This window comes from Vicugna pacos, unplaced genomic scaffold (genome assembly GCF_048564905.1).
Source record: "Vicugna pacos unplaced genomic scaffold, VicPac4 scaffold_103, whole genome shotgun sequence".
Classification (NCBI taxonomy): Eukaryota; Metazoa; Chordata; class Mammalia; order Artiodactyla; family Camelidae; genus Vicugna; species Vicugna pacos.
This window is the reverse complement of record NW_027328783.1, coordinates 2446769-2464875: the sequence shown is the minus strand read 5'-3', so window position 1 is coordinate 2464875 and position 18107 is coordinate 2446769. Positions and strand designations below refer to the sequence as shown.

At 49.3% G+C, this 18107-nt stretch overlaps 1 long non-coding RNA gene across 1 annotated transcript; it reads right to left on the bottom strand.

The window, feature by feature from the left end:
• Positions 1-954: 954 nt before the first annotated feature.
• LOC140694732 (uncharacterized) lies at positions 955-4675 on the bottom strand. Its single transcript, XR_012070345.1, has 7 exons — positions 4634-4675; positions 4208-4328; positions 3744-3942; positions 2052-2168; positions 1458-1632; positions 1258-1339; positions 955-1119 (listed from the first exon to the last, which is right to left on the bottom strand). It is a non-coding gene; the product is annotated as an uncharacterized lncRNA (long non-coding RNA).
• Between the last annotated feature and the right edge of the window lie 13432 nt (positions 4676-18107).

The window sequence follows — 18107 nt, the reverse complement described above, 5'->3', positions numbered from 1 at the left end:
AGCAGGCCAAAAGCAGAAACAGACAGAGAGATGGGCTGGGGGTTGAGTGAAGCAGGAACACGGGGTAGGAGGGATGGAAGAGCTGGGTCAAATGCTGCCGAGGGGCCAAGCATGATGAGGAGTCAAAATTGACCACTATATTTAGCAACATGGGGTCACTGATGGCCTTGACAGGGCAGTTTCCATAGAGCGAGGGATCAGGCGAAAAGCCAGAATGGGTGTAAAAGGGGATGGCTCAAGAGAAGATGCAGACAGTGAGTTTAAACAACTCCTTAAAGATTTGCTGCAAAGACACAGGGTGGCAATTGGTGGGGGTGAATTAGGGTCAAGGAGTGCTGTTGGTTTAAGAGGATGGACGTTTATATACTGATGGTGCCAACTAGCAGGAGAACAAAATAGATGAGGCAGTGAAAGAGAGGATGGTTTTGGGAGTGACAACCCAGAGAAGATGGGAGGGATGGGGCCTCGGGGACTTTTGGAGGAACTGGCTTTCGATGCCACTTTTAATAAGCGGTGGGGCACCGAGAGTGAGGTCACAGACATCAGAAGGCGAGCGGATGTGCTGGGAGTTGCTTGTGAAATTTCTCTTCTGTTGGCTTGTTTGCTTGTTCAAAGTAGAAAACTAACCTTACCAGCTGAGGAACAAGGAGGAAGAAAGAGTTACTGGAGCCATGAGCAGAAGATAAGAAAGAGCCTTCCAGGGAGAATGGGACAGTAAAAAGGGCAGGGGGAGGCGGGGGAGTGCGCTCCCAGAAAGTTACATTTTCTCTTTGACGTCCCCAAATGTGTGACGTGTAATTACCCTTCCTGCTGTCTACAAAATAAAAATTAATTATGGTTCAGAGGAAATGCTATTTCATTCTAAGAGGCTGCCTGTTTCTCAGGAATGGTCATCTTAAACTGCAAATATTACAAACAATGTTGAAAAGATGAACCTGTGTACCTAAAATCCCCTATTTTCTATTAATCTGTTTACTACTTAGTTCCCCTATCAATAACACATAACAAATACTGCCATGATGGAGGTACACCGATGCTTAAAAGGAAATGAGATCTGTATCCTTTTGCTAAATTCCATGGCTTCCTTAATATGCAGTTCCACTTGGAATTTAGGAATGTCTGGTATAAGAAGTGAGAAACAGTTTGAGAAAATCCCGACTCAGAATTATACATCACAACCACATCTCACAAGTATATACAGCCGTAAAAAAGTTTAAAAGCAAAACTCCGTAACTACTCTTAAAGACCTTTGCAAACCTGGGCCTGCCAAGATGTTTCCAAACTGGAAAGGAACTCCAATCTCTTGCCTGGTACCGGACCAGAGGCTGGCCAGCCTTTTCTGTAAAAGCGAGAGAGTAAATATTTTCAGTTTTGCAGATCATTTTGTTGTAACCATGCAGGTAGGCAATAAGAAAGCTAAGAGCACTGGGAGATAGGAAACAAACGGGCATGCCCACACTCTCCCTTCCACTCAGGGCAGCTTCTCTGTGGTGGGGAGCTTTGCCACAATCACTTGCTTCTTTTTTCCATTGGTTTCTTTGTTTCCACCTTACTGCTCGAGCTCAGAACTTCAGGTGGGCCTGGTCCTTCAGCATCCATGCAGAGAAGGCTGAGCGGGGTTGGGAACCCCACCTGATGGAGAAGAGAGATTACTGGGAGGGACATTGTGGAGGCCACCATGACACGAGACAATCACACCTTCCGGGGTGAAAGGGAACGAAGACAAGGGAAGGACACAGTAGTGGGACCCCTAGGTCGCCTGCCAGGCTTGTTCTCCCTCCACGGCAACCATGGGGGCCTGTGGGGTGTTGGGCTTCAGCTACGGTGATTAGGATGAAGGGACTCAATATAAAGGACCCTCCAACTCCTCACTAGGTTCCAAACGCAGCCCCTCTAAGTCCACCCTCTGAGTTTCTGGAACTCTGCTGGAAGAATACATGAGCAGGCCAGAACCAGAGCCCAAGCCAAACATGACAGGGGTCTCGTGGGGCTGTAACCCCATGCTCAGTGGTCGGGGACTCCTTGCAAATCTGCAGAAATCCCTGTTCCACCTCATTCCTGGGAGAAACCCCAGATCTCCTCCTGCTCTGTCTGTTCTTCTCTTGAGGCTATTGTCCTGGAGGGATGCTGAGTCATTGAACCTGGTCCTCCAAACGTACATAAGCAGCCTGTTCAATAAAACAAATTATGCACTTTTTCACATTTGCCAGTTTTTTGATTCCAGAAAGGCTGTGGGACTCATTCTCACAGTCTCCTGTGCCCCCACCACATGGTGGCCCTCTGCTCATGTAAACACGATTTCCCACAACTGCACCCTGCCTCCCAGCTTGTCAGAGGGGAGTGTCCCACAAAGACACAGGTGTTTGTGAGGATCCAGTCCCCCAGCAGAAAACCTGCTCCTGGAGCCACGGTCAGGGATCTGGCCTCCTAAGCCGCTCAGCTCTAATTCAAAGCCTAAAGTGGGGGCCCCGAACATTGCTGAATGACTTTCTGAATCACCTGGACTGGAGGGGACTGATTTTCTTTCCAGGAATGGAGGTAGCGCAGCCTCCATTTTCAGGGCTGACCTTGACGATGGATCTAGTTCCCCCGACTGCAACACAGGAAGGAGTGGCCCTTCCATCCCACAGGTTGGAGACCCAACCCAAGGGAGTACTGAAGCAGTGCATTGCTGCCAGGTCCAGCATCCCTGCAGAGTGGCCTCTGCCCTTGAATGACCCCCTTCCCAGGGCCTTTCTTGCCCGGACACCACCACACCCCAGGCTGTGCCAGAGCTCTGGGGCTCTGCGTGTCCAGGGCACACAGGTGGCACCTGAGCCAGGTGTCCCCTGGGCCTCAAGGGAGAGAGGTCTGCTTCTGCATCAGGGGAAGGTGACCCCACAAGGCTGGCAGGACACTCTCAATATGGACCTCCAGGAGCCCTGGGAGCAGTTTCCCTGCAGGTGTTAAGAGCCATCATCAGGAGGGCAGGCCCCTCTTTGTGCAGACCATCCAGCAGTGCTGGGCCCACGTGCTGACCTCAGAAATCTACATGCCCCCACGATTCCCCAGGCAACCTCACAACTTCGTCACTTGGTGACCTGGGTACCACGAGCTCCTTGGCCATCCCATGAGGGTGGTCCTTGCAGGCATGGTCTCCAGGTTCTCCTGTTGAGAAATCCCCCTGGGTTTCTATGGTCACAGAGCAGACACCAGAAGATTCTAGTCCTGCAGTGACCCCCACAGCAGTCAGCTCCCCTGTGCATGTCCAGGGACAAATGACAGCAATTTATTGCCAGGAACCGTGATTCCATACTAAGTTCAGGATCCTGGTAACTCACTCTGCACCCCAAAAAGCTTCCATGAGAAATGTGTGTATTGGGATGTCTGTGCCCCTAGAAGAGCTGTTCCTAAGGGTTCCTGGGACCCTCCAGCCCCTCTCAAGGTTCTCAGATCCTGGGTCTAAATTTCTATCTGCCTCTTTTGGTGTACGGCCACCTGTGTCTCATGGTCATGGGTCACTTTATTGCATGACTTGGCATGTTCTTAGTGCTCGTCCTCCACCCCTGCACTAGACTCCCAAGATGTTCCCACTGACCCTTGGCTCCCTGGGTGGCTCAGGGGGCCCTAAGTCTGCACCCTTCACTCTCCTCCTCTACCCCCACCTCTGGGGCCACCCCTAGGTGGACTTGGAGGTGTTTGTAAATGAGTCTTACACAAGGACATGTCTGGACAAAGCAGGACCCCACCCCCGGAAAACTCACCTGCTCCCTTCTCAGAAGAGGACCCCACAGCCCCACATTGCCTCCCAGGGGTCTACTCAGGACACAGTCCCCCAGTTCTGGGCAAGGTGTCTCCCTGGAATCCTTGCTTCCAGGAAGAGTCTCTCTGTCCTTCTTCAGAGTTTAGAGGTGTTCCCATGTCCCTGACCACCAAGATGCCCAGCACAGTCCCTTCAGTGACCTGGAGAGACAAGTAACATATGTGGCCACAGGTCTCACAGGACACACCTGCTGGGACCCCAGGCTAAAGGGCTGTCCTTCTGCCTTCTCAGGTGTGGCTCCCGTGGTAACTTTTTGCAGGGGGCCCAAACGGGGAGTGTGGCCCAAAGCAGTTCATGGGGCTCTCTGGGCAGGGAAGACTTGGGCCAGGTGGCCTTGCCTGGTTTCCCTGCTGGGCCACTCTGAAAACCCCCGCTCCTCTGGCTGTGGCTGGAGGCCCCTCAAACCTCAGGGCGGGGCTCTTTCTCTCAGCCTCCACTGACTCCAAAGCCACGCTGGTGCTGGCGAGGGGAAAGAGCTTTCTTGCCTTCTTTTGGCCAAGTTGCCACAGGTGGATGCTGCGGGGAGCTGGACAGAGAGGTAGCACTTGCTCAGATGTGAGTGGTTAAGCAATTTGACACCCTGTCAACTAGCCTTAAACATTGGAATGAGGTCTTTCCCGGTAAAGCTGGAAGTTACTTTCAGTAACTTGTCTAAAGATTTCTTTTTTTTTTTCCACTTAAAGACTCATAAAACCTCTCCCAGGTCATTCCTGGTATGGACCATTATCCAGGGATCAATCAGGAAATGCAGGAGGAGAGGGGTGGGAGTGGGGGAGAGGGGAGGTTAGATCAGAGCCCACGGAGAGGAGATGCCCCTCCCAGGAGCCTCACACTGGGCAGTGGCTTCTGGCATCCAGCTCTCCTGTTCTCAGGCCCATTCCATCTGCGGGGTTTTCCAAAAGCATAATGGTGGAAGGGCCATGGAGGACACCTAGAACTTCCAGAATAGACAGGGGGAGCAGAGTTACCATGCTGGCCCTGGGTTTGGAGACAGACCTGCAGTGGAGACCACAGGCTTCTGAGAAGCCAGTTTCGAAATAAAGGCAGTATGCACTGGAATACCCGGCTCGAGAGAGTGCTTCATCATAGACATGTAATTTACATAGTTCTCACCACTAAATTCTGTGTTCCCAACACGCTACATGAATGACGGCTTCAACACACATTCATTTCTGAGATGTGAAAAAGTGTAGAGCCGCTCTTTCATCCTGCATAATGGGCATGGCTACACTTAAGAACACTTACCAAGATTTCTCAGCAAGAGCCAATTTCGAAATAAAGGCAGTTTGTGCAGGAAAACCCTGTTGGAGTGAGGGCTTCCCCATACACATGTAAGTTATAGAGTTCCCCTCACCATGAAACGCTGTTCCCAACATGCTACATGCATGAAGGCTTCGACACACATTCAGTTCTAAGCTGTTAGCATGTGGAGAGCCGCTCTTTCATTCAGCACAAAAGGCATGGTTACACCCAGGAAGATTTACCCAGATTTCTCAGCTGCTTCCTTCAGCCAGATTCAAAATAAAGGCAGTTTGTGCTGGGAAAGCCTGTTGGAGCGTGTTCAGAGCTGTTTCGGGCTCTGTCCCAGCTGGAGGGTGCAAAGCCCAACCTCCAGAAAGAGGGACCAGGACCCCACCCGCCAGGTGGTGTTGCCTTTGTAGGGGAACAGTGATCTTTGGGTAAGATATATTGCGGCTCTCTCTAAAAACTGCTTTGACTTAAGTTTGCATCCTAGTCACCAGTTCCAGGACAACAGAAAAGGCATACCCTACATCCCTTTGCACTCAACTCTTCCCAAAAGAGCAAATATTTGTCCATGAAAATACCAGCTGCTCTTCTAAGGCCCACTAAATACCCAGCAGTGTGGGCGGTGCACTCTTGATCAGGGACAGGTGGAGAGGGAACAGCGGTCCTCCAGCAGGCTTGGCCTGGTGTGGCAGCTGCGCTGTGGGTGCGTGGTGGGGAGGGAATGCAGGGAATCCTGTTTGAGGGGCCTCTGTGCACGCCTGCATTATAGTCTGAGGTTTCATACAAAGGCTCCAGGCATCCTAACTGGTCAGATACAGCCCCCACCCTTGGGCTGGAACCACCAGGAGATAAGTACCTGTAACAGGGACGGTGCCTGGTGTGGGGAGAGGTCATGGGACCCTCGGGGGCAGGGGCGGTGGTGCTGGGGAAGGCAGGGGATGCAGTGAAGGGTGGAGGGAGCAGGGTCCTTTGCTTGGGGGTGCGAGTTCTTTGGGAGACCACAGGGAATGGCACACATCATCCCCACCCTATACCCCAAATTCCTAGCCCCGCCAACACAGGGGCTGCTCTGCACCCTCTCAACATGGCTCTCCTGTAAGACCGCACCCAACCAGGCATCTGGCACCCTGCCCTACCTCCCCTCTTGGGACAGATCACGTCTTCTTGGAAACTGCCTAGCAGCGCGTATTCAAGGCCGGCAGCCGGCCTGGCGGATCTGCACTTCAGGTGCCCTACCTGGCCAGCCGTGCCTGCCTGGGCTCAGTCCTCTATCTTGCCCACCGGTACCCTGGGTCCACTTCCGGTGCAAGCGGAGGCCGCGGAGCCCAGGCTGAGCCCCGCACACAGACAGGTGAGGGTGCCCCCGCCCCGCTGCCCCGCCGCCCCGCCCACTGTTGGCAGCATTGCCCCAGCCTCCGGCCGGTGCCACCTGCAGCTGAGGACCTCCGCGCGGCCCCGCCCGCCCCGGCCCCACCCAGCTGCCCCATAAGCCTCCCCCCACCCCCGTCCTGGCCGCGCCCTTGCTCCCATTGGCTCCGAAAGTTCTGCTCTCGCACGTCTAGCCTCGGGAGGACGCAGACGCAAGCGCTAGGGGAGGGCCCAGCGGCGTTGCCATGGATACAGACGCCGCGCTCCTCGCGGGCTGGCGTGCGCTTCTGGGGCAGGCAGCGGGCTCCGGAAGTGTGCAGCTGCCCGGGACCATGGCGGTGTTTGCTGCTGGGGATGGCGGCTTGCTTGGCCGGGCCACTAGTTCTGGCCGCGTCAGTCGGCGGCCGACATCCTTTCTGGGGCGGCGTCTCACAGACGGTAAACGTACGGCAGCGCCGTTGGCGGGGCCAGTGGACATGGACCGGGGTGGGATCCGGGTTGGTGTGGCGGCCGGGGAGGGCTGTGGTGCCGGGGAGCGGGTTGGGGCGGGGGGGACAGGGCTGGGGCACAGCCTCCGGCTTTCCTCCCCCTCGGACTCTGGGGCTTGGACCGCGAGTCCGGGTAGCCCTGCGTGGCCGCGGCCTCCCAGAACCCCTGGGAAGGGCAGGTGGAGGACCCGTCTTTTATGAAGCGGGGCCTTACCCGCGTTTTGAAGAGCCCCAGAATCAGATGTTGGAATAGGGTGGTTTATCAGCCTTGTATATCAGCAGGGAAATTTCAGTTCCATCCAGATGTTGGCTCCTTCGCTAAAACTCAGGAATAAGACAAGGGTCAGTGTCAATTAGCAGTTATCTAGGGCTTGACTCAAAATAGACTGTGCGGGGTGTAGAGATGGTAGATGGGCCCTCCCTTTCAAGGTTGGTAGTCTTCTGGGATTAGAGGCCTCAGTTGAGGATTACATCCTCATCTGCAGTAATGGAGGTTGTGGGAAACATTAACACAGAGAAGGGAGGGGTGTTGCTGCGGTAACTCATTAAAGAAGCCAGGACACTTGCCTGGCTCTTGTGTAGGAGAGTCTCGCCTAGGGTAGGGCAGCAGTTATCAAAGTGAGTCCGAGGCCCCTGAGATGCAAGACTATTTTCGTAGGAACGCCGGGAAGTCACCTGCCTTTTGCACACTCTTGCACTCCCGAGTTTCCTGTGGGGTTTTCCAGGGAAAACCTAGTCTGTGATATCACAAAACAGGTAATGTAGAGGCAGATAGAATTAAGCTCTCACCAGTCCAAAAGAGATCCTCAGAAATTAAAATCACTGCTATTCCTCTCATTAATGGTTTTTGTTTAGAAAAATATACTTATTTTTTGCTTAAGAGTATTAATGGTATCATGTAGTAGGTTGTTATTATTTTTAAGTGAACTCATAAGCATTTTTTAAAGTTCTTATTTAACTTCTAACACAGGAACTATTGATAGATTTAACCCACATAAACAGCAGCCTTTTGAAGTCCTCAGTATTTAAGAGTGTACAGGGGTCTTTAGGCCAAGAAGTTTGAGATTCCCTGGAGAACGGGTGCTCAGGTACTAGTCAGGTGCTTAGCGTTGATAGACAGATGCCAAGATGTCTTCTGCATGTGCTCCCGGACTCGAAATAATTGGCCACACAGAGATCGGTGGGCAGTGCCTCCACTATACAAACCAGAAGCTGCTGAACGTGTCTTGAGTCTAGGCCATGTGCTGTGCAGAGATTCCCATTGTATCTGTTCTATCTAAGCCGGGATTCCTGTGCAGAGACCTGGCTCTGAAGACCCGCTCTCCTTTGCTCCCTGCCAGGTACCTTCTGTGTTATGTCAACCCTCCGGAGGGCTTCAGCCTCCGTAGGGGCGTCTGTATCCACATCGCCTTCCTCCTGAAGACCCTGCTGAAAATGGAAGAGTCGGTGCTGGTGATACCCCCTTGGGGCCGCCTCTACCATTAGCAGAGCCTGGACATCCACCAGGTCCGGATTCCCTGGTCTGACTTTTTTGATCTCTCAAGTCTCAACAGAAACATCCCTGACAATGAGTACGAACAGTTCATTGCAGGTGAGATGGTGATCGTTTAACTGGGGCCAGACGGTTTTTGTTCTGGTTCCGATGTGAACATCGGGCCGTCTTGCTTCGGGTTTGTCAGTCTGCTTAGGGGCCGTGCTCATGTTTCCTGCACTGCAGGTGAATTTGGTCTTTCCACAGTTTTTCTCAGGAAATATATCTGAAGTGTATGAGCTCTGTGTTCCCTCCCCTCTGAAAACCCTGGCCTTCTGGTGAGATGGAGCGGTGACAAGGAGGCCACTGCCACAGAGGCCTTGTCCCAGCAGGACTCGCTCCCTGGGCAGCAAGGGCCATTCTTACCTGAAGGAAAACACGATGTATGTGTACCATGGGCCACGTGCTGGAGAAGGTATGTAACCTCTCATTCAGTATAATTTGGTCCTGCTCAAGCTTCCCATTTTACTTTTTGTAGGAGGTAAGATTTGAAGATTTTCTTTGAATACAGCTATTTAGAGCTTATCTTTTTTTTTAATTGAAATGTGGTTGATTTACAATGTTTAGTTAGTTTCAGATATACAGCTGTTTTGTTAGTTTCAGGTATACAGCATAGTGATTCAGTTGTACATATACATAGTCTATTCTTTTTCAGGTTCTTTTCCATTATAAGTTGCAAGATACTGAACATTTTCCCCTGTGTTCTACAGTGAATCCTTGCTGTTTGTCTGTTTTACATATAGTAGTTTGTAATTGTTAATCCCAAACTCCTAAGTTTGTTTCCTAAGTCTGTGAGTCTGTTTTTGTTTTGTAAATAAGTTTATTTGTATCTTTTTTAAAAATTCCACATATAAGTGGTATCATATGTTACTTGTCTTTCTCTGTCTGAGTTATTTCACTTTAGTGTGATAATCTCCAAGTCCATCCATGTTGCTGTAAATGGCATTATTTCCTTCTTTGTTACAACTGAGTAATATTCTTTTATATCTAAATACTACATCTTTATCCAGTCATTTGTCAGTGGGCGTTTAGGTTGCTTCTATGTCTTGGTCATTGAAAACAATGCTGCTGTGAACATTGGGGTGCAGGTATATTTTGAAATTAAGGTTCCCTCTGGATATATGCCCAGGAGTGGGATTGCTGGATCAAATGATGTCTTTTTTTAGTCTTTTGAGGTATCTCCATATTGTTTTCCACATTGGCTTCACCAAACTACATTCCCAGCAATAATGTAGGAGGATTCCCTTTTCTCCAAGCCTCTCCAGCATCTATGGTGAGTGGATGTTTGAATGGTGGCCATTCTGAGTAGTGTGAGATGATAACTTATTGTAGTTTTGATTTGCATTTCTAAGATAATTAGCGATATTGTGCCTTTTTGTCATATGCCTATTGGCCATTTGTATATCTTCATTGGAGAATTGCTTGTTTAGTTGTTCTGCCCATTTTTGGATTGGGTTGTTTATTTTTTTTTCTTATTAAGTTGTATGAACTATTTTTATAGTCTACAAGTTAAGCCATGTTCAGTCTCATGTTTTGCAAATATTTTCTCACATTCCATAGGTTGTCTTTTCATTTTGCTTATGGTTTCTATTGCTTTGAAATAGCTGATAGGTGTAACTAGGTCCCATTTGTTTATTTTGGCTTTTATTTTCTGTTGCTTGGGTGGATTGCCCTAGGAAAACACTGCTGAGATATATGTCAAATAATGTTTTGCCTATGTTTTCTTCTGAGAGTTTTTTAGCGTCTTGTCTAATGTTTAAGTCTTTAAGCCATTTAGAGTTTGTTTCTTTTTTGGTTTTTTTTTTCAACTCTATTATATGCTTTCGATTTGTGGTTACCCTATTTTTCAAGTATATCAACCCATTATCATATCTATTTCCTTTAGACTGATAATCACGTAGGCTCCAACACATCCTAAGAATAATGAGAAAAAGGAAAAAGAAAGAGAAAAAAATCTATATTTTCTTGCTACCATCTCCCTTTCCCACCTTTTTGTATTTTGATATACTTTTTCTTTTTTACATCTTCATGTTTATTGTCTTGTAACTCGTTATTTCATTTCCAATGATGGTTTTCCCATTTCTATAGCATCCTGCTTCCTTTCTGTTTAGAGTAGAACCTTTTAATGTCTCTGTTTGGTTCCATAATGCTGAATTATCTCCCTAACCCCCTCCACCCTGAGCCTCTGAATACTCAGTACAGGGAAGCCAAACCATCCTAGCCTTCATCAGTCTTGGGATGCAATCTTCAGAGTGGGAAAGAAGAATCATTGAAAAATAATATTCTGTTTGTTGCTTTCTACCCTTGCCCAGAGAGTGAGAATCACCTCTGAAGGCGGAGGAAGAAAGATGGGGGCATGGGGCACAAAGTCTTTTCTCCTTTTGCTACTGAAAAAATGATTTCTTTTGTAATTAGTGATGATGCCCTTTAAATTGGTAAGATCGAGATTCCACAGCTTCAGCGCCTGTGAATAACCAGCTGGGAGAAAGCTCTCCAGGGCCCCTGCAGTGGGAAAGGCAGCCCCTCTGAGCACCTGTTGTTCTGTATTCTTCCGGCCTCCACACAGTTTCGCTAGGCACTGTGCAGGACGATGCAGTTCCCCAAGGTGGAGGACTGGGAGACCCCTGCTTGGTGGCAAGCCACAGGAGCCCACACTTGAAGGACAAAATGAAGAGTAGTGGGGCGGGCATAGGAACAGAGGATGGTTGAGACCCAGGATAGTTTCCTGGAGGCCAGCAGGTGAGACTGGCGGGGCAGATGGGGCCCTGGTGCATGGGCAGTCCTTGAGGGATCTGAAGCAAAGATATGAACCAAGACACTGGATTCGTGTGGGGGTAAATCGCCCCCTGGAGGCCACGTGGCAGTGCAGCGAGCCCAGGAGGAGAGGGCATTTCCCCAAAGTTGGGTTGACAGATCACAACCAACTCACTGGGAACCGAGAGGTACAGAGATATTGTTAACTTTTTGTCCCTCTTCCTGGAAAAAAAATTGCTTCCTGTTGAATAGCCTGTGTAGTTAGTGAGAATTAAAGACATGAAGTAACATTTCCTCAAAAGTCATCCATTGTGCAGTTGTTAATAAGGGTCAAATGCAAACTTGAATAGATTAAATCAAACAGTCATCATCGTATTTTAAAATCTTTTAAAATAAAAAATCTTGCTGTCTTTGTTCTTCATTTCAGGGTTCACTTGGTGATAATAGTAACAAAAGCAACAGCAAACCTTTAAAGAATTCTGTCCTGCTGTTCAAGGAACTCTGTGTTCATGACAAACAAATGAGGTGGCACTTTACAGGAAGGACAGTCATTAATCACACAGCTAGTAAATGGCAGGGGTGGGATTTGAACCCAAGCTGTCTGACCCCAGAGCCCCCTCTCAGGCCCTTCAGTGCAGCTCATCACTTGGTATGCCCAACAGAGGCCAGCATTAAAGAGCAGCATGACCTTGGCTGCTTGGCCTCTGTTTCTTCATCTGTAGAATGGGGGTGTGGGCAGTGAACTCTGTGAGCTCAGTGGTCACTTCCTCCAGCTCTGCTATTCTACTGCTTTGAGTTAATTTAAGAAGTATCCGAGCCCCTGAATGGCCCACCCATAGGCTGGCGCTTTGCTAGGCCGTGGGTTACGGAGAAAAGTAAGATCAGCCTGCTTCTCCAAGGAGCCTGTGTCCCTCCACGGCAAACGGCTTTGAGGCCCAGGCTCCCTCGCTGGCAGTCGGGGACTGGGCAGGAATGTCTGATAGAAGATGGAGGCAGAGCCCTTCCGGGAACAGTGGTGGCCACAGAGCTATCAGGAGCGGGAGCATCTGTCCAGGCTGCTGAGAGGGGGGCCCTCATGAGGCCAGTAGCCCCCCCAAACTAAGCCCTCAGGACAAAGATCCAGCCATTCCTGCAGTGTCACAACAGAGCCAGTCCATCCTCATCACTGTGCCCCTGTGCTCCTTTGTCCTGGGGCCTCTCTTCCCCCTACACCCAGAAGACTCATCTCTCTCTCTTCTCTGAGTGTCCCCTCACTTCACCCATGGTCCCTGCTTCCTAGGCCACCATCTCTGGAGTTGACGATTTGCCCCCTCACACTCTCTGTTTGATCAGGAGCCTGGGTTGACCTCCTTGTGCTCACTTTCCCCCATGAGGTGATTTCTCCTCCTCTCTTGGGAACACCTGGAAAACCCAGTCCATTCCTAGCAGTGCCTGCCACCCTGGCCTCCCTGCTCATCTGCCTCAGTCAGGAGCAGCTGGACCACCAACTCTGTATTGCCTCACCGCCTACCATCAAGACGTCATTGTTGATTCTCCCTCCACCACCCAGTATGGTCATTGTAGGGTCTTCTTCTCCGTCAGCCTGAGCCAGACACCTCCCATTCACCCTACCCCCGGGCTCATACCCGGGCGTGTCTCCACCCCAGGTCCAGCCTCTCTCCTTTATGTGCCCAACTCTAGCCATCCAGCTGCTTCTCCACCAGCCTCGTTGGCCCTCCTTCACCCTCACTGGGGCATCATGCACTGACTCCTCTGCTTTCCTACCTGTCCACGTTCCTCTTACTTCCACTTCCCCACCTTCCACCTCTGCATCCACAGTCAGCACTCTCTTTATGACAAACAAAACTCCCTTGACCCTTGATCTTTTCATTTCCTCACCAGGATGACTTCCATCTCGGTTCACCCAGCTCTATTTGTTCTGAGCCTGCAGGCAGCAGGCTCTCCCAGCACAGATTTCTAAGACTACAAATCAATGCCCAGCATGTTGCCACTGCCAGGCAATCCTCCAGGATTTCTCTAGTGAGCACATTTCCCCACTTGCCACACAGTGGTGTCAACATTCTATGCTCTCTGCACACCTCTAAGCTTCCCTCTGTCTCTTCCCTGACTCCCAGCAGATGGCCTTGCCTCCTGCTTCAGAGAGAATGACATGTTACTTGAAGGGAACTCGCTCACCTGCAGCAAATCTGCTCACCTCACCTTTTATCTGTCCCTCTCCCACCTGGACTCTAGCTGTAGTTGTTCTTAATTTAGTGAGTTTAGTTGATATATATATACACAGTTAAAAGCTTAGCACACTATAGGCTACCTTCTTGGGCTTACTTTTTCAATTTAACATAGGGTGTATGATGCATCCACTTCGTTGCATGTACCTGCAGTTCATTTGTTTTAACTGATCTTAAATGTTGTGTGTGTGAAAGTAACACAAGGCAAGTGTAAGCCAGGATTCAGGATGCTGGTTACTTCCTGTGAGAAGAGGCCTAGGGCAGGATAGGACACAGTATGTCACTGTCAATAGTCCTGCTCTGGTGCTGGGTGACAGGTTCACAACTGTTTCTTATAATATTAATTTTAATACATAAATACTTCTAACAGGCACCTAAGGTGAGAATGTGTCATGAGCCAAGATATACAATGGATAATATTACATCATTATTGTTATGTAATCTTGTTATAAAATATAATATTCATAATCCTACATTGTTATGTGTTATATATTATATAGATGCATGAATTATATATTATGTATATAAATAACTACATATGTATTATATACTATCTGATAATAAATAAACAGAACATAACATGCTAGTATATCTACTATTATGTATTATTTAATAAATAATATACTATATCCTGTTATATGACATGGCACCTAATCTTTAATCAAATAAAAATATGTCACTATATGTAATGGTAATTAATAAAATTAAATGAAAATGCCCGCAGCTTTTAACGCCAACACCGCTCCAGCTGTCACTGTCTATCTTCTTCCCTTTCATGGTCGAGGTCCTCACGGTGCTATCTGTTCCCCTTTTCATCTCGTTATCCTGAACCTTCCTCCCCCTCCCATCCCATGCTGCCTTCTTCCCCGTGGTCCCTCTAGTCACCAGCGGCCTCTGGGGCACTGATTTCAGGGCAGTGTCTCAGGCCCAAGCTCACCCGCCTGTCCTCCACCTCTGCCACTGCTGGTGGGGACGGGGCGGGGGGCAGAGTGCACCTGTTGTCCTGGAAGAGAATACAGCACATACTCCGTGACCAGCAGGAGGTGTGGCCGGAACCTGCAGGACTGGGGGGAGAGCCAGACTGTCTGCATCCAGACCGGGGGCACTTGGAGTGTGAAGAAGCCCAGTCCTCACTGCCCCTGAAGTGAGGAAAACACCCTCAGGTGAGTTAAAGTGCTTATGACCTAGGTCTGTTGGCTGCAAAGGACAAAGGGGTCCCTAAGGGGAGGTTAGTTGATGTTCCAGGCCCCACAAAGGCCCTAAGGGCTGGCGGGGAAGCAGGCTGGACGCTCCACTGGACCCAGTGTCCCCTCGGGGGTGGGGCCTTCCGGAACAAGCAGAAAGCCCTCAGTCTCTGGGGGAACGCGGCAGTGTGGGAGCATCCCTGCAGTGAGTCAAGTGACGTCAGGGCCTGTGGGATCCGTTTTTATGGCCACATTGAGCCACAGCAGAAGCCACAGCAGGAGTGGATTCCTGTCTCTCCAGCTGACATCCTCGTGTCTGAGTGCCAGGCTTCAGACCCGATCCCCTGGGGTGCTAGGACAGTTATACACAGAGGCGGCTCGGGGAGGCCTCAAGAGGGCTGTACTGGCCTTGCTGTCGACATGATTACACAAAGATCAAACAATCCATCGATGGGAAGAAAATAAGAACCATGGTCACATCTGGACCGCAAGCTTAGATGTGGTATATGGGTGATATTTATCGACAATCTGGCGAGGATCTGGTCAAAGCTAGAGGCCAAGGCAGCAAACCGGTAGTGACACTAAGGAACATCGTGGTGCAGAGGCTGGATTGGGGGTCTGAAGGCTCCTCCCAGGAGGAGCCTCAGTGTTTGGGAGGTGGCTAATGTGCCTGCTTCATGTCACTAGCAGTGATGCCACCTGCGGAAAATCAGCTATAATCCTAAGCCGGGTCAGCCCTGGGTGATGTGATAAAGGCTCCTACAAGAGGAGGCGCCAGACGGATAGTGAACCAACCAACAGGCTGATGAGTTTCTGGCCTGTGTTTATCGTGCTTTCGCAGCCAAGAATGAGGAGAGAGTTGAATGGTTCACCATGAAGATTTTAACAACTTAAGAGAGTTCCGTGTCTCACTGCATTTCAGTGTCACCCGGAGGAATTCAAGAGGTGTTTAGACCCAGAAGGGACTAACAGCCTCTTGGTTCCTCATCAACCTGACAAACCCACCAGCCCTCTATGGCCAGACCTTGGCAAGTGCCTTCCCTTGTTCTAACAAATCCCTTTCCACTCACGCCTGTGGTATGCTTTTATTTTTGTTTAATTAATGGGAATGAAGATACCTTACAGCCTCTTCAGACCTTTCCTTAGGCCTGCTGCTCTTAGACCCCGGCAAGGGGGCCCGCTGCCCTGGGTCCTGCACTGCAGAGGGTCCCTCTGGCCCTGACACTTCCTCTGGCCACGCCCTCCATGGGGTGGAGTCAGCAGGGCCAAGGGGGCAGGGTCATTGGCTCCATCCCATGCTCTAGAAGCCCAGGACCCCAGATGCCCTGTCTCAGCAGCCCCTGACCCATTCCTAGTGCCTGCACCGGCTCTCCCGGAAGCTCAGATTCCCAGGACTCACAGAGAGGCCAAAGGGCAGCTGTATGTATGGAGGGTATGAGCAGATACCGAATGTGAGTTTTGAGTGTCCCCCTGTGAACATCCAAGGCCACTTGTGGCAAGGGATGGACCCAGCATTGGGAAGAAAAGGATCAGGCTAGTGGTCAGAGACTGGGAATCAGCTCTCCCCACACGCTCACTTTCTTTGCCGGACTCCCCTGTGTCTTGGAATTCTAAATTTGAACCTGGTCTTCCCCCTTATAATGAACGTATATTTGTAAAGGCAGGACTTTAGAACCTACTGCACTTAACATGTTTACATGTACAGGATGTGAGCTCCCAGGTATGCTCTGGCCTGCACTTCCAAAGGTCCAGAGCAGTTATGTTGGCTCTACTGAGACTGTAATTGGTAAAGACCATCTCCAGAGAGGAGAGCTCCTGCTTCACGCTCCAAAGTCAGGACCTTCTGAGTGGATAAAACAATGGACACTGTGACCCTCAATTGTAAATTGATTTAGAATAACGCCAAAGTGTGTAAGACGTGTGTGTGTGCACGCGCGCACCTGGGGACGTGTGTTGTACATGACTGTGTGTTTGTGTGTGCTCACGTGCACCTGGGGATGTATGTGGTTCTGTATGTTATGTGTGTGTGTGCGCCTGAGGATGTGTGTGGTTGTGCGTATGTTATGGGTGTGTGGGTGGTACATGACTCCATGTGTGTGTGCCCGTGGGGATGTATGTGGACTAGAGCCAGTGTGTCTGCACGTGTGTTTGTGTGTACGTGCATGCATTACTTTTAATAGTAGAAGCTGTCCTTTAGAAATACGATGTAGTAAAAATTGTATGATGTCCTTTGCTGTATAAATCAAAATTAAAATTATCTTCAATCACCAGAAATTTAGTCCCCCTCAGATTCTGGTTTTTTTCCATATTGATTATGTCCTCATTTTACTGATGAGGAAACTGTAGCTTAGAGATGTTGACTGACTCAACCAAGGGCATGGAGCTCGCGTGCCCAGGGCCAGGACCCAGTCCAAAGCGCATTGCTCCAGAGGCCTGGAGCCCTGCTCATGATCATGCGTGGCCTCTTGGCGGGGGAACAGATTCTGATGGGCTGTGGCCAGCGTGCAGGCTGCCCGTGCCGGGGACTCGGGAAGCCGGGTGGAGAGTACCAGACAGCAGACAAGAGTGAAGGGCTGCTCAGAAGTTAGATAGTTTCCTAGGTCTTGGATGAGGAAGGAGGCTCACTGCTCATCCTTGATCCCTTTGCTGGTGGCCAAAAGGGACCAAGGCCCACGAGAGCACTTCTGGGAGCTGCCTGCCAACACCTGGAAAAGGACTGCTCAGGACTGGCTCTGCAGTAGGAGCAGAGGAAGGAAATGTCGCCTCCTGGTGGACATCCTTTGTGATGGCAGTAGGAGGCCTAGGAGCCTTGGTATCGAGGTGGCAAGGCAAGGTCCTAGTGGATGATCGTTTCCACGTGTCTTAAAAATCATTGCTTCATATATTTTATCCATTTTGTGGTTTATTTTAGGGTGGTAAATATGGTCAGTGTTACTCCATATTACCTAGATTAATTAATTTTTTTATTGTTAATTTTCTCTTCAGTGATTTGGAAGCTATATTGCCTCTTAAAGAAAATTCTCTCTAAATCTTTATAAGTCATCTCTAAGTTCATAAATTTTTATGCAATTGGACCAGTATTCCTATAAGAGTCTCAAAAATGAAATAATCTATTAGATCCTGTTCCTCAATAATGATAAATTTAGCGTATTTTACCTCTCTGTTGTTATAAATTGTGTGTGTGTGTGTGTTTGTGTGCTCCAGTTACTACTTTTTAGACAGTTGCTTTAAGTTTGTTACATTAACAAAGAAAATATAGGTATATACATCTTGGATTTCATTGCTCACTACCACTATTTAATCCCATGTCTTTCCCACTTTTGAGTTATTTACTTATTGGGATTTCCCAATCAACTGGACACATGATTGACTAATTGTTTTTGAGTGGTGGACTTGGAACACTTACATATCTATATGCAGATTTATGTTCTCCTCGTCAACAATTCTCAGAGTGTTGTTGATGGCCCAAGCCTTGTTTTAAATTAAGGCATTGTTTTTCATCACCAA